General features: G+C 40.1%; 1 long non-coding RNA gene across 1 annotated transcript; it reads left to right on the forward strand.

The window, feature by feature from the left end:
* Positions 1 to 664: 664 nt before the first annotated feature.
* Positions 665 to 13531, forward strand: LOC119530836. Its single transcript, XR_005216149.1, has 4 exons — positions 665 to 831; positions 8394 to 8547; positions 11841 to 11878; positions 13387 to 13531. It is a non-coding gene; the product is annotated as an uncharacterized LOC119530836 (long non-coding RNA).
* Positions 13532 to 14998: the final 1467 nt, after the last annotated feature.

The raw sequence follows: 14998 nt of genomic DNA on the forward strand, positions 1-14998 counted from the left end.
TCGCTGCCACCTGGCGCCCTCCAACTCCTTGATCAGGGATCACTGAGGTGGAAGAACAAGCATCCCCAGAAGGGCATCTGCTCAGACCCATCCGGCCACATCCTTGGGGTCTGGGTTTACGAGGTGTCCCCCCGGCCCCCGGCCCATCCAGGTCCTGGAAGCCAGAGGTGGGGGCGGGGGTAGAGAGCAGTGGGTGCCAGGGCCTGAGGTCAGAGGATTACCTACCACAGACCCCTCTCCAACTAGCGACTACAGAGCCAGCCTCGGCTCCCAGAGTAACTTGGGGCCAAGGGAGTGGGGGTTGTCCAAGGCTTATCACTTTCTCTAGGCACCGGCTGCTGGGATGGGGGTTCCGGTGCTCCCCGCCCTCCTTACCACAGGTTAGGATGTCGGCAATTCTGTTCAACTCAGGGCACTAAGGACGCAGCTTCCACCCGCAGGATCCTAACTTCGGAGGACTCAGGGGTTTGCAGGGTGGGGACGCAGAGAGGGTGCTATGTCCAGGGGCTCCGGCGGGAAGCGGCCGACCCCTTCCAGACCGAAACCCAACTCTAACAGCTCGGCAAACTGCCAAGCGCATCCGCGGCGCCCCGGCCCCTCCCAGCACCGGAAGCCCTGGGACCCGAGCCAAGGGGCGGGGCCGGCCATCTCCCGCGGGACATAAGCGCAGGCGCTGCGCACACAGTATCTCCTGCGACCCCGCGACCCTGCTGGTGGCAACACTGGCGCCCCGGCCTCCACCGACGGCGCAGATAAAGGTCCCTACCCTGCGGAAATGACGGTGGGGAGTAGCCAAGCCCGGGAGACCCGGATGAGTATGGACCCTGGCAGGTGTGTGTGTGTGTGTGTGTGTGTGTGTGTGTGTGTGTGTTGAGGGGACGTGTGTGTGTGTGTGTGTGTGTGTGTGTTGAGGGGACGTGTGTGTGTGTGTGTGTGTGTGTGTGTGTGTGTGTGTGGTGTGTGTGTGTGTGTGTTTTGAGGGGACGGCCGACGTAGCACCCAGAGGTGGGAGCGCCCAGGAGAGCCCCGAAAGTTGGGGTACCGAGCGTGTGGGGTCCTCTCTGTGAACACTTCCAGCAAGTTTCCTCTACTTTATCCCCCCCACCCATAAATACCCAAGTCAAAACCAGGGCGGACCCGAATTAATCCATTTCTGATCTTAAATTACCGGTTCCTGGTCAGACTGCCTACGTGCAGTGCAGGCCTGGCCTCCAGCTTTGTCTCCTCATCCCTCCCTCTAGCGGCTCCCAAGTGTCTGGTGGGGAGGAGTCTGTGCTGAAGGAAACAGGGTCCTGAGAAGCCCTCCCTGCAGTGGGAGGCCTTGGAAACTTTGCTCCTTTGAGGAGGGAACCTGGGGTCTTTGGCCCCTTACCTGAAGTCCAGAGCCTTCTGCAGTCGGTGGGATGCTGTTACCAGACAAAGGCAATGCATTCTTTTACCCTATGCGCTCAAATGACCAATTCCTGAGACACTGGGTTGTCAGAGAGAGAAAGACTTTTATTGCTAGGCAGGAAGCAGAACAGATGGCCTGTCAGTCCAAAATCTGTCTCCCCAAACTGCAGTAATTCTGATAGTTTTAAAGCATGAAAAGATGGGCAGGTTTTAGGATAATGAGTACAGTGGCCCCCAGATTATATAATTAGAGGTGATCTAATTATTGAGCTTGTACAGAATTGATTACATGCTTAGTCACAGAACAAATGTAAGAAAATGGCACCCTTAATATGATGATGGGTGTGATTTTTAGGATTATAATGAAGTATAGGTGACTTGTAGGTTAAAAGTCTAAGCTACTGATCATGTCAGGCGGGCCCATTTTGGTTAGATCCAACTTCGATTACCAAGATAACTTTGAACTTGTGGTGGGTTGGTTCTTGCTGACCCAAGACCCTTCATTAATAAACACTAGGGTCTGTCTTTTGTGGCCATAAGACTTTGGAGTTAAAAAAAATAAACGGACGCAAGTGAAAGTCACAAGGTTTTTACAATCATAAGGGCATAAGATAAAGGCTATACATTCATTATCAGAGATCAAGACAGCTGGATTACAATTCAGGTTTCAGATATTTCCTTCTGTCTACTCTGGTATACCAGAAAGTAAAAAGCAATATCTATGTAATGATTCAGTAATCATCAGTCCTTAAATCTTAACTTCTTGGTTACAAAGTGTGGACCTGCATAGCTGCCCAACAGTGGCTTCTAAAAACCCTAGTCAGGGTCTGGGAACTGTTAGGCCAGTAAAGTCTGGGAAGCAGGGGATCTGGAGACTAGCAAGTCTCCCTTGTGGGGGTGACATGGAGAGAGAAGGAGGAGCAACAGCAGGGCCTGGAAAGAACCAGCCTGGAAATTCCAAGGGCAGTGTGCAAGGACAGCCAGTTTGCAGAGAATGAGAAAGAGCAGAACACCCATGGCAGCAGGACAGACAGGGCCTACCACCTGCCCTCTTTGGACATGTAGGTTCTTGCTGCCTTTTGGAATGCGGTTTGGCATTATCAGTGAAAAATGTTGATGTCCATATTAATTTTGTTAATTTTCCACTTTAATTTCAGTTCTACAGGTCTTCTGTGGAAATAGCTCAGTTGTAAACAGAAGTGTTGTGTTTGAAAAGGCAGGCACCAGGATGCCACCTACATGTCCATGGGGTGGGGGGACTTGCATCAACCACCTCTAGTCCTCCATTGAAGTAACACATGGTGGGACTGTGTTTATGGGCAAAGACTCATTTGCCATTGTTCAGGCAGACTGAAGGTGGCACAGGCAATGGCCTGTCTCTGGGGTTAAAATGGGTGTATATGCACATAGTTAGATTTGTATAAACTTAGGAAGATTCAGAAATCCTGGGAATCCAACCAACCAGGGCTTAGCTCTGAAGAAGCCAAGTAGAGGTTCCATGGGGGAGAACACATGGCTCCCTAGGTGGCAGTGTAGCCTTCTGTGTTTAGGTGAGGTGTGTGCTTGGGCATGGAGGCCAGCCTACCAGGGTCACCACCTTGCAACCCTTGGATGTTTCCATAACTCTCTGAGCTGGATGTCCTCACCTGCCAAGTGGGGAAGCTCTAGGAGTGACCCCACATGCTCCTGTGAAGGAAACTGTGTCAAAGCTCCCATGCAGGACCTGTCCCTCCCAGGATCCACAAGCAGCACCACTAACTGGGGCTTTCCTTGGCATTTTTCATTGGTTGGACCAGGGCAGCCTTTACTTCTTCATGTTTTCCAGTAATTTGTCAAGTAAAATTTTGTTGTTTCTTTTTTCAAAATTAAAATGCTTGTATGCAGATGGTGACAGTAGCCTTGCAGCTTTAGTTATTTCTTTGCTGAATTGGAAATGGCATCTGCCAACCCTAGCCAGGGTGACTCCTAAATATATGGGAAGGCATGTGACTTCTGTGGCAGATGCCAGGAAAATCCTGGTGAGGCAGACAGCAGCCCCCATTGAACTGAGAGCCCAGAGAAGGAGTCAGAGAGAAACCCAATTGCAAACTGTAGGATGAGGGTGGAGGATGTGAAGTGCAAAAAGTGTCCAAGTGGAGCTGTGTGGTTAGGGCATCAGGGTCAGCATGGCCAACAGGGGCAAAGGAGAGGTTCAGAGACAGAGGTGAGCTATGGAAGGTGGCCCTGGTCACCTGTGCGGTGCTGAGTTTCTAGAAGACTGCATTCTTCAGAGGATTGGGAGGAAATTCTCCAGGGCATCTGGTACTCCTCACCCCTATCTTTTCTCAGGTGGACTCCTGTGACTCTGAGGCAACATGTGGAAAGGGTCTGAGGATGCAGAGGGTGTGGCTGGTGCCATGTGCATGGTGTGGTGATCTGGCTGGTGCTGCTGAGACTGTCACCATGTTGGCAGCATGGGACCTTGGCCTGAGACATGATGCAGAGCTTCCTGGCACTGCTATGGGAGAGCAGAGAGGCCTGTCCACCAGCCCCGGAGCTGGTGGCACTTGTGGGAAGGTTGTGCTTGGACCTGCAGGATGACCTGGTCAAGGTGGAGCCCTTGGTGGAGGCTCTGCTGGAGAGCCAAACCTGTCTGCACCTGGTGGACAGTGTGGATATTTTGCCAGTGTGCACATGCATGCTGGCCTGGCAGAAGCAGCCCCAGGCTGCTTGCAGGCTCCTAGAGGTAGGCCTGGGCTGGATGGGGGAGGGCAGAGGAGAGCAGGGGTGCCCTGAGTGCAGGCCAAATGGTCCACAATGTGTTTAAGTAGCTCATCCCAGGTCCCAAGGCCCTGTCTTCACTTGGCAGCAAACTTGACCTGTGCTGGTGTGATGCTATTGATGGTCTCTACCCACTTATCTGATGATTCATGACATAAATAAGTGTGGGGTTGACTAGGGGCTGCTGGCCCAGGTGATGCTGGAGTGGTGCAGGTTATATGGTGTATGCCTTGTATACCTCCCTCAAATATTTTTTAAAACACTTTTAATTGTAGAATATATATACAAGAAAAGTGATAAATTTCAAAATGTAGTTTAACAGGTAGTTATAGAGAAAATTTCAAGGTATAGTATGGGTTACAGTTCCACAATTTCAGGCATTTTCTTCTGGCTATTCTAATACACTAGAAACTAAAAAAGAAATATATGTATAATGATTCAGCAGTCATTTAGTAAACCCATCTCCCCTCACATAAACACCAGCAGACTAGAGTAAAAGCTGCTTTGGCTGTGAGAATAGCAGAAGGGAGAACAAGAAAAATAGGCTACTATTGAGAACCAAGGCATATGTGTTCTGTGCAGATTTGCACTGTGGATATGAGGAGGCTGGTGAGCTATTATGGTGGACAGACTGCAGGAGGCTGGAGTGATTCCCTCCTGATGCTTTTCACAACCTTTCTATTCCCTCCCCTAGAGTGTGGGTGGGACCTGTGACTTACTTGTAACCCATAGAATATGGCAAAGGTCAAGTAATTTTGCAGATGGAATTAAGGTCCCAGATCAGTAATTTTCCTTCATTCAAAAGTGAGATTACACTGGGTTAACCAGAGTTAATCCATAAAAGCCCTTCAAAGAGGGCCTGGTGCCTTCCTGAAGGCAGAAACAATTGAAATCCTCTTTCCAGGTGGGTACCTTCATTCTAAACTCAAAATAATTTTCTAGGGGTCAGTAATCAGCATACTGTGAATGATAAGCAGGCATACAAAGAAAGATATGCATTTTAAAAGGTTTTGATATCCTTATTTGAAAATTGATTCTCAAAATTTTGAAGTTTTTAAATGTTTTAACTAGGAAGCATCCTCTTACTTATAATTTAGTTGTGAAATATTGAATTTTATTGAGGAAAATAATATTAAGATGACACAAAATATATTCTTATCCATTTAAAAATATTTGTTTGAGGTACATTATGCTCTTTTAAAAGCATCCTTGAGGTGCTTATTAGAAACATTGTTTAGAAACTTTCATAAATTCAATGTACTTGAGAACATAACAAAAATAGCATGCTTTTTATCAAAGAAAAGATAAGATAAATTAAAAACCTGATGCAAATCAAGCTTCATATGTAAAAGGGATTTTGAAAAGACATCTCTTGAGGATCCTGGGAGATGATATCCATAATTTCCTGCTTTGCTCTCATTTCTTTGCTGGGATTGGGGCCCTACACCTTGGCTTAGTCCCTGGAATGCTGATGACCACTTTACAATTCTACTCTCCAACTTGAGAAGGCCTAGCCCTAGAACAACTCTTGAAGTCTTTAACCCTGATCTCCCTACTCTACTCTGAAATGACACTTTGAAGCATTGGATGCAAAAACTGATACTGCTATGATTTAGTGATCTGAGAAAACACATTTCAGCAGTTTTCCAGAATGCACCATATTTTAATTAGCACTCAAAATATCAACAAACCATACTGTTGGAAGGAAAACCACTTTAAAAATATTCCTGAGATGAAAAAAGTTAATTAGCCATGCAGTTAAAACTATTTTAAGCAGCTTTCTTGTTTAAGCAGAAAGGACTTGGATTTATAATATCAAGTCATTCCAAAATATTTATAGAGTATTTGAATCTATGTTGGAAAATTAAGAAAAAATTAACTTTGTTCTAAAGTGTTCTAACATCCTTTGTTGGCTGCAATATGATATAATTAAACTTTGAGCTCCATATTTTAGGGATGTAATCTTGAACATGCTCCAAACATTTAAATTTGTTATAGCTATCCTATTCCATCTGATTATCTAGCATAGACACTATAATGGAAGTAAACATCATACAATGCAGTGATGACTATGGAGTATAAGCAAGATACTTATCTTTATTTTTTATCATTTCATGTATGCATAAGTTTCATCTTCCTGGGAATTTATCAATTCAGAAATATATCTGGATAATTTAGTGTATATAAAAATATATAATTGATATATATAGAAATGTATATATACAAGTATATAGTTTAAGTATTTATAAATATACATATTATACACATATATACACATTCATGCACATATATAGAAAATCTAATTTAGTCTTGAATTTGCAAACAATTCAATGGTATAATTTTATTAAATCCAAATAGGCTAGTCCAAAATAAATGAATTTCTTTCAATTCATGCAAATATCATAAATTCCCTCCAAGGAGGAGATACCTATCTTCATATATGTTTGGATGAGATTTGCAAAGATGTGTATTTACAAAACTGATAATATCAAGGTTTTCTACTCAATTAGAATGTTTTGTCTTATCTTTTTGTTGTTCAATCAAAATTTAGTCATTGTAGAATAATCAAATAGAAAAAAAGAAAAGTTAACCAGAAAGAAGCAGCAGCATTAGCCTGTTGTCTCACCAGAGGTTTTGCTTACAAATTGTCTGTTTTCTTGTAGATCTAACATCCATTTAGTTCATTGGTCTCACGTTCACTTTACTTTTTAAATCTCTTCTGAATCTGAGGTTATGCATCATTCACAATGTACTGCATATGTATTTCTTCCTTCTCTTTCTCTCAATGTACACTGAAGTAAATTGGTTATTTAAAGAAATTAAATGGATCTACATCTTTGTTCTATTTAAAGAATCTTATTTTATGTAGATTTATCAATTATATACCAAGTTTCTAAACAATATCCTAATATCATGGTCTCATTACTTCCTTGCTATTGTTTTCTCAGTTTTTTCTTGTTATTTTACTATCTTTTCCTCCACATGTGCTGCAACTCTCACTTAATCCAGTTCTTTTAATATTATATCTTCAATGCAATCTTTAAATATGTTTCTTTGTGGGCATAAGCTGTGATTTTTCCTCTTGTTTTTATAATTTTTGATTTTTAAGTTAGATTTTGGGAAATAGGGTACTGATTCTGTAGTTTCTAAATGTCATAAATATTATGAATATTGATTTTTAATTTTCATTTATTTGTTCATTTAACAGATAACACAAACTAGAATATTTATAGCATTTAAGTTTTATGAAGCTCCAAGTACTAAAGCATCACCAGTTTTGTTTTTATAGATGTAAATCCCAGGTTCCTCACAAACTCCAGTCATTTTCCCAGAGTTTATGAAAATTTAGCTTCAGAGTAAAGCAGGCAGGTGTATTTGTTAAAAGTAGAGAGAGAAAACTAGAGAGAAAGAAGAGAGAGAAAGATAGATATTGGGAGGAAGAGAGAGGAGGTGACTTATTGGATCTAGTCTCTATTTGGGTTCATGGAAAGGTTTAGTAATGGATGGTGGTTGTGATAGCACAACATTGTGAATACAATCAACAAAAATGAATGTTACAGTTGAATGTGGTTAAAAGGGGGATGTTTAGGTTTATATTGTTACTAGAACAAAAATGTGAAAATAGGAAGAGGACAATACAACACAGTGAATCTTAATACAAACCATAGACAATAGTGAATAGCACAATTATAAAAGGTTCTTTCATGAATTGTAATAGATACACCTCAGTAATGTATAATTTAAATAATAGGGTGGTATGTGGGAACAACTGTACTTTATGCATGAGCTTTTCTGTAAATCTACTACTTTTCTAATAAAGCAAATGGAAAAAGTAATAGGATTCAGATAAAAAAGGAAAAGGATTTAAGGGATGATTTTGAGAGTAAATAGGAGAAAATAAATAATTGTGCATCTACAGCTAAGTGGTCCTATTTTGTGGTTTAGCTTATGTTCCTTGGATTCTTTTTGTATTCCAGTCACTGTGCTATGTTTACATAGAAAATATAATTTAGTCTTTTTAATAATCTTATTAGATAGATGAGGAAACTGATGTTAAAGAAGGTTCATAAATTTGCCTAAAGATAAGGAAGAATTCAATGTAATCATATTTGAACCAGGATTGACTAAAGATGGGAGCATAGGCACAGGTTGTGGATTCAATGTTTCAATGTTTGGGGAATAACTGGAAATAGGAGAAAAAAATATAAGGATGTAATATCTCACACTTTCTTCTGTTTTAGGCTCAGCTAGCTTTGACTGTTGTTATTCCCATAAGTATGATACTGATCTGCATCAAACCACATAATAAGTATACTGGACTCTACAAAATCTATGTCTACAACTTTGGAATTTCTGACATGTAAAGAAGGATTTCTAGTGGGAGAAGAAGCTCAGGTAAAAATTTGATACTTGGATATTAATGCATCTAAAATCTCAGTGATTCCCTATCACTGTTTTAGAAAGCATCTTATGATTAAATTTCAGACATTTCTTCAGAACTATTTCATTGCCTATTTTATTCACTGCACAGTGCTCTTCTTTATACCTTATACTCTGAGGACAATGCCTCACTAAACAACATACAAGGGTCCCTAAACTCATTAATCCATTGAAGGAGTTGAGTTCATATAAAAATGCTACCATACAGAGTAATAAATGTTGTGTTAGTTTGCCAGGCTGCTATAATAAATACCATAGACTGGTTGGCTTCACCAACAATTTATTGTTGGCAGTTTGGGAGGGTAGCAGTCCAAAAACAACATATTGGCAGGCCCTGCCTTCTCTGATGTCTGTAGAGTCCTGGTGGTGACTCACAGACATAACTCAGCCCCTGAACGATGTCACATGGCAGTCTGTCCTGCTCTGTCTCTACCTCTGGCTTCTAATTCTCCTGCTCAGTCATCTGTGTCTCTGTCTAGTGTCAGGGGTTCATTTCTTTACACCTCATGCCTATGATCTCCATTATAAAAGGCCTGAGCCTAATCAGGTCCTGATTTAATAGGTTTGGGCTCCAAGTTATCTCCCACTCATTTAACTGTATAGGGACAGGCAATAGTTTAAAAGTAAAGAGCACTTAAGAAAAGAATTCACCTTTAACACATTTTTACTAAAGGAGCACTTAAGCTAAAAGAAAGAAGTTTACAATGTAAAGATTAATTGATATATTACCAAGAGAGGGAGCCCCCACTCCTCCAGATACAGCTGGCTTGAGACTAAAGAGACCTCCTTTTTGTTTGTTACAGACAATTTATAGCATCTTGATTTAGAGCAACTTTAAGTTATGGTCTATTTTTACATTAAAGGATGCTTCATGAACATGAATATCTCATGTGAAGCATCCTGATCCATGAGTGTCAAGATCAAAGGAGGGTATCCACATATCAGAGACTTAGCCTTGAATGCCTATAAAACTCTACTGATAGTACTTTTACTAATTAAGCTATGATTTCTGTAAGAGCAATATAATATACTTTTACTTTCATAAAGACTAAAAATTGGAAAAGAGATTACTGTTACTTGTTTCTAACTTAATATAGTTTTTTCATTTCATTCTATGATTAGCCATTTCATCATACTGATAAACATATATTTGATTAGGACTGTACTTAAACTTGCTACATTATTTATAACCTATTTATGGTTAAAGTAACAGCTGCAGCTCCACCCTGTTTTCACAGAGGACTGATTACATGTTACCTATATGTAAGAAGGTTGAGAGGGCCTTTCTGCTTTCTTGAAAATATTCACAGGTTTTTTAACCATTTAGCTTTTCCTTCAAGTTCTAATATGGGACTTGAAGGATATGAATCATCTGTCCCAGTTAATGTAGGTAGGCCTTTCCACTTTCTGTCATTTGGAAATTGTATTTGAGTGTTTTTAGGTAACAGTTCTGTTAAATATGCTTCTACATCATGAGTAATAACTGATTCTTTACTATCAAGACAGAAAACATCAGGTGGTGTATGAGAGCAGCATGAATAGAAGGAATCAGCATTCTCATGATCAGCTTTCTTAGATCTGTGATACCCTCTCCCACTGATCTCTCTCTCCAAATTCTATATAACTCATTCCATCATTATTTTCATTAATACCTGTCTCTCCTTGTTCTCCAATGTTCATTCCATAAGGGCCAATCAACGTTGCTCTCTGAAATTCTTGCCCTTTCAGAAATTGGCCATACCCATGGGTAGGATGTATTCAATTAGGGTCAGTAGCCCATTTATTCAAAATATAGGCTTGCATTATCCATACATTCTGACTGTACAATTCTTATACCTGGATTAAATTACAAAGGATATTTACAGTATTCTGTTACTGGTTTATTTAATTCAGTGATTAAAGTCCAAATGCCATATAATTACTTTGTTCCCCTCTTTGGGGAAGTTCCAAAACTAGTAATTATAGTCCTAGTTTGCTAATGCTGCAGAATGCAAAACACCAGAGATGGATAGGCTTTTATAAAACAGGGGGTTATTTTGCTACACAGTTACAGTCTTAAGGCCACAAAGTGTCCAAGGCAACACATCAACAATCAGGCACCTTCACCGGAGGATGGCCAATGACGTCCAGAAAATCTCTGTTAGCTGGGAAGGCAGCCGGCATCTGCTCCAAAGCTCCGGCCTCAAAACGGCTTTCTCCCAGGACGTTCCTCTCTAGCAAGCTTGCTCCTCTTCAGAATATCACTCCCAGCTGCACTCCGTGAGTTTCCTCTCTCTGAGTCAGATCATTTATATAGCTCCACTGATCAAGGCCCACCCCAAATGGGTGGGGCCATGCCTCCATGGGAACATATCATCAAAATGATCATTACCCACAGCTGAGTGGGGCACATTCCAAGCAAATCCAACCAGCACTAAAAACGTCTGCCCCACACAAGACCACAAAGATAATGGCATTTGGGGGACACAACACATTCAAACTGGCACAATAGTATACAGCAAAACATTGTTTAGGATCACATTTAAACTTTCCACCACACCAAATGGTGTTTTTACAGCAAATATAAATCAGAGTTCCATGTGGACTCAAAATCATAACCACATCCCCAAGTCCTGGTGAGTTGAAGGTTATTGAGGCTGTCATTCTGGAAGATCTTCTCCATGGTGATGGGTACAGGATCTTCTTCCTTGCTGCTTGGGTCTTCTGGCAGATCAGAATGCTCAGCACACATGGAACCTTACTCATCAGTGGAAACAGAATTGTTGCTGGGATATACATGCTCCATATCAGGTGCCAGTCATGCTCATTTGCAAAGCTCTGTGCCTGGTTGGCTTTTCTTGTATCTCCTATACCTCTTACTAGAAGGAATAGGTGATGGCAAGGCAAAGTGTATGTTAACTCTTGAATTGTAATATGGGCACTATATTCTGTTTTTATTGGAATGAAGCACTCAGAATTTGGATTTGTATCATAAAACAAATATTTTCTATCCAGGAACTTTTCTGCACATATTTTACACATATATTTCAGGCTAAATTTGTTAGCCTTAGCTACAAAAAGATAATGTCAGAATTATGCATTACATTCCTAACAGTATGAAAGTGTACAGAGTTAATAGAGCAGACTGAAGTTTCCACTTGCATTCTTCACTACAAACACCTTGTAGTAAGATTTTATGAAGATGCTGTAAAACTGCAGTATTGCCCTTTCTCTCTCCATTGTCACTTACTGTTCCTTCTTTTTCTCAGAACTTGGAAGACATTTCAGAATCCTGAAAATCAATACTGTAAGTATGGTAACAATTATTAGGGTGACTGTGGGCTTAGTATAATTAATATATCAATTATTCCACCAAAGATGCCTTTGGTAGCAGAGCTCACAAAGCTGGCAATTGTTTTAGTGGCTGAGGCAGCAGCAGGCCAGACATCCTCCAATGCTTCTCCATATTGCTTGATCCACTCTAGTGTCCCCTTTATGTAATTGCAGTGTGAGAAGGTCAGACTTTGTATCTTCTATCTGCTCTTGAATGCTAGCCCATGTATCAGTGGCCTTGACTTCAATCTTCTTCAGCTTAGCTAAGATTCCAACCAGGTGTGGTAACCTCAGTTGTATTTCTGGTATATGAAAGTTACCAAAAACAACAGTTTGCTCTTTAGACAAATGTTTCTTTAATTTTTTCAAAGCATGTTGCTGTATCATTGATAGTGAGAATTGAGGATTGATATGGAGGTATATTACAGTCTATAGCATATGACATAACTACATAACTGTCATTCTTTAAAGGAATAAATTCTAAGGAGATGAAACTGCTTTTCCAGTTACTGGATGTTTACTTTCAGTTTTATTGCCACAAGTTTGATGTAGATTAGTTTCTTCACAAATAAGCTAATCTCTTTGTTCACATCTTTTGGGCTCTAAAGAATATAACTCAGAACATTATTGACTAATATGTATATAAGGTTGACGTATCTTTGTTAAAGTAAGCTGAGTTCCTGTTTTTACTAAATGTCCAATGTTTAATACTTGCCAGTTAGTATAGAACACTTTGTTAGATAGAATTATTTGATAATAAATCCCTATTTCCCAGATACTGTTCATTGGGGATGTGTAAGTTTTCTTTATATCATATATATTGCTACATGACATTCACTTAACTATTGTGTGACATGATGAGGAATATTAAGACCTTCATTAATCCATGTACCATTTAATATTCTTCAGTCAATTCTCCCTTCTGTGGAGGGTATTCTGAAATTTTGTATGTAAGATAGTATCAACATGGCTGTAGTTAATTCAGCTATATGCTGAGAGTCCTTCATGTTGGCTTCCAAGAGAGTCACCACATGGTCTTTTAATATATGTAATCCATCAGCAGATACTCATTTAAGTCAGAAAGTTTAATACTGTTGCTGTTGAAATAGCCATCATAAGGCTTACTTTCTCAAGTCTTTGAATGTTGGGCTTTTTCATCCTCATTTTAAGGGACAAGGATTTACTTCCTTTTGTTTACTCTTAATTTATATATTAGACATATTGACTTCAATAACTAACCCCATCTCTTATCTTCAATTTGAAGTTCTTTAATATTAATAGTATTACTCTCTATTTGAGTTATAAAATTTCATTTAATTAGCTACACACTTGCTACATGATGTTTTTTAGCTTTTGCTATGCATTTCTGATATAGTGATTTTACCTTATATTTAGGCACTACAATTTTCCTTTCCTGTTTACATATTGGTGCAGGGAACTTTTTAGAGTATGCTAATTGTCTCCAATCCCTTTTAATTTCAGAGACAGTCTATTTTGCATAATAAAGGCAGAATTCACCTGGAGAAGACTGTGATTCATATTGCTATTTAACTTGTATATTGTTTGGGTCAGGGAATTGTCTCCAAAATTGACATGTATAAGGATGAATATTCTTATTTTTAATAAAGTTAACACATTCAGGTAATATATGCTTCTTACATTCTTTTGAAAATATCCACAATCTCCTTCCCATAAGGAATAAGTAGTATATGTGGTATTTAGGAAGTGTTGGAAATAAAGTGGTACCTGTAAGGGAATAAATGCTCACTCAGTTCTGGAGGAGAAAAGAATTTATTTATGATCTTGCAAGGTAGAGTGTGCAGCCAGAAATGTGGTGGGCTGGTGCATGGGCAAAAGAACTTGGTGGTCTTTTACTCTCCTATTCCTAATGTGCAAGTCCCTCCCCTGTTTCCCCATTGGCTGGGTACTACAGAGGTAATTAGCCCATCTTTGAGATTTTGAATTGTACAGCCTATCTGAGTGAGTTCATTCAGTTTAAATTTCCTGCTGGGAGTTCCTGCCTCTGATTGTACCCCATATCCCTTTACATTCCAGTAACCCTGGTTATTTTTCCATATAAGGAGCTGGCACAGATTCTAGGATTACATCATGGCTCGCTCCCTCTTCCCTTTACCACAATGCCTGTTTAAGCCAGTTCTGCTGCCATTTCCCCTATTCCATGCTGCCTTTATGTGAAAAACTAAACTTAACCCTTTCTTATGGATTCCCTCCTCTTTCTTTTTATTAAACCTTTTTAGTTTTCACATTTTAGTTTCTCAAATTTGCTAAGAGCTTTTTCACATTCCTCATCATAAGAATCTTTCTTCTTAAGGGAGGTACAGATTGTTCTGCTGATATTCTGGATTAAAGTGTTTTTGATGGGTCTCTGAACTAGCCTCTGGGCACACAGGATGATGTAGCACCCAGCTGCTGCAAATATTCCAGCTGAAATGATAAGGAAAGTTAAAATAGATGTTGCAATTCCTTTCCATTTCCTGAACCAATTTTTCAACCATTCTGTGAGTGGGTTGTTAATGCCAGAATTTTTTGCTAGTTCCTGAAAGAAAGCTGTTAAGCCTTGTAGAGTTTTGGTGATACTTCCATTGGGTGCCATGTTATTGGGGATGGACATGCAACAACTTCCCCCAACTATAGCACCCTTAGTGTTGTTGCTGCCCATTATCATGATTTGAATCATCTTAGCAAAATGTGTTTCATTAAACATTAGTCCAACCTATTTGAACAGCAGCCACGCTAGGATCCCCCAAATGGGAGGTGCACATCTTCTCATCTCTTAGCATCACAGAAGAGGCTGTGGGGTGCATGGAGGGCAGGGAAACCCTGAAGAACAAACTGTTTCTTCAACCCCACATCCCATGCACACTATTTCCTATTATGAAAAGTTAATACTTAAAGAACAACTATGTTTTCCGAGTGGACACCCTGCATCCTTGTGGTATAATATATTTATCATTGAGAACCTGCAATCATACCTGCTGCCTAGCCTTGTGTCATCTGATGTCAACAGGGATCAGATTTTTCTACCCCTGATATGTTTCAATACTTCCCACTAAAGGTAAACACAGAACAACAT

Source organism: Choloepus didactylus, chromosome 4 (genome assembly GCF_015220235.1).
Source record: "Choloepus didactylus isolate mChoDid1 chromosome 4, mChoDid1.pri, whole genome shotgun sequence".
Lineage (NCBI taxonomy): Eukaryota > Metazoa > Chordata > Mammalia > Pilosa > Megalonychidae > Choloepus > Choloepus didactylus.